Raw genomic sequence first — 2,436 nt, 5'->3', positions numbered from 1 at the left:
GACGCTTTATAAGTTATTCATCATTATTACTATTATTATTATTCACAACATTAAATAAAAAATATATATGAAAACTAAAAATTTAGATAACTTTTTAAAAATCATTTAAAACTTATTAAAAAAAACAAATGCATTTTAACTGGGCACATTAATATTTTTCTATTAACCTTTGTATATACCTTTAATAAAATAATATAAACATATAATGTAACTCGAAGACAAGCCTCGGTTTTGCGGGAACAACAAAACAATTATGTTTGCTATTTTATTGTTAAAAAAAAACAGCAGTCAGAATCCAAAACCATTTCTTTAATAGCAAGTTTAAACTAGATTAAAATAAAAGCATTATAATTAGAACAAGAATTATCGAGGAGAGAGAGTGTTGTGCATAGTTAGTGCCACAGATTACCAGATAGAATAAATATTTATTTCCTGTCAGGCGAAAGAGGATATTAAAATTAAATTTGAATGAAAGGTTTCAGGAGTCGACTTTAAAATTTAATAATTTAAACAAATAACATATGTCGGATAAAGCGCGTCTATTTTCATGATTAAAAATCATTTATGTTTGGTAGATTGGCTGCACGTACAAAGTGTTTTGGTGTTTTTTGTTTAAACATTTTCAATTCTGTCGGATCTCAGGTACGTATTGTGGGCTTTGGACGACTGATGCGAACTCTATTTTCAATAACACTGAACAATAATAATTTTGTTATATGAACGATTCTCACCGATTCTGATGTAATTTGCTGAAATCCGAATATGCCATCAGAATTTCTCCAGAATGCACCATTTTTTGTAATTGTATGTTTTACTTTTTATTTTATTTTTTTAAATACACAATTTTACATAGACACAATTATATGTTTTTTATGTCCCGACTTGTTAGAAAATTCCGGGTTGTTAAGTCGGGACTCTTCGATATATAAATCAAAAATATTTATTTACATATTAAAACAATTTACAAGTAATCAAAATAATATGCAAAATAATCAAAACAATATACAAAATAATAATAGAAAAATATAAATAATAAAAATTTATACATGTCGAAAAATGGAATAAAGAAAAGTTATATAATACTACGTATGACAGTGATGATATACACATATACGTATATGGATAATAATGAAGACAGCAGCGATGCTATATATTTATTCCCGAACCAATCTCATACAGTGGTCTTTCAAATTAGCAAATATTTAATTCTTTTAATGTCTAATTTCAGAAGATGCCTTTTAAAATGCTTTTTTAACCATGCATTTTTATTCACTCAATTGTATATTTGTCTGAATGAATTTGATTTTGGGGAATAACAGGAGAATATTTGGGGCCTCCCGATAATTAATCATTGTGGGGTTTTTCGCGTATTTGGAAATAATGCGTTCTTTTTTAAATTGTTAATTTCATTACTGCCGTTTGTGAAATGCAAATAATCTACACTTTGTTATTACACAGGTCTTACTTTGACTAACCGAATGTGTGAACCACTTAATATTTATTTGATTCATTAACTTAACAATGCCACGTAACTGTGTGAATAGTCCCGACGACTTTCGTTACGTATGTGGAGAAGTGGCGTTCAAGCTTCAAATAAAAAAGATAATCCCAATTGTAAAAAAAGGTTATGAACTGTATATTGCGTGTCAAGTTAGAGACTGAATAATATTTGGCCCCAGTATTTGCTGTTTTGCATGTGTTGAGTGATTTTGCTAAGATATCAGACATATTAAACAACACGCCACAAGGGAAAATGACAAAAACGTCCTTGCGAACTACTGTTGGGACCTTAAAAGAGACAAGACAGCAATATAATAAACGTCAAATCGAATAAAAATTAGTTTTGCAAATATATCATGTTATTATGAACCTACGTTGTTGCGTAAAAAATCTAATTTCGGAAATTTCGAACGCGGTTTACTTTAGAACGGTACGTCCAGGGCCACGATTATAAAGGCTATCGTCATCAGTACAAACCAAGACGGTATACTTACTTATGTACTATCTCTATCTTCTTGACATCTTGTCTTGACTTGTCATCTCGGCGTCATATGGTCGAATCCAACCAATGAATGATCCCAAAAATTTAGTGCGCGTTCCCGGCTTTATTAAAATTTAAAATAGTTCTCCTTTATATTATAAATAGGTTTCTGCGACAAAAGTGGTAACAAAGCGATTATAAACTCCAATAAATCCCAATTTAAGTATAAAATGCTATCTTGAATATGATTTTGCCAATTACCAAGAGGGTATGCTTAACTTTTGCCTATATTTAACTACCGAGGTATTACAAATCCTGCTCTTTTCACATCTCGATACGTACACTCGGAAAGATTAAAACATATGGTTTACTAAATTACTTTTATTATGGCGGCGTTATTTTGACGGCTGGATGCTTTTTTATGTTTATAGGGCCGAATCTAGCCACATTATCTC

Source organism: Micrasema longulum, unplaced genomic scaffold (genome assembly GCF_059751315.1).
Source record: "Micrasema longulum isolate JH-2025_06_02 unplaced genomic scaffold, ASM5975131v1 h1tg002010l, whole genome shotgun sequence".
Lineage (NCBI taxonomy): Eukaryota > Metazoa > Arthropoda > Insecta > Trichoptera > Brachycentridae > Micrasema > Micrasema longulum.
Note: the sequence above shows the minus strand (reverse complement) of the source record.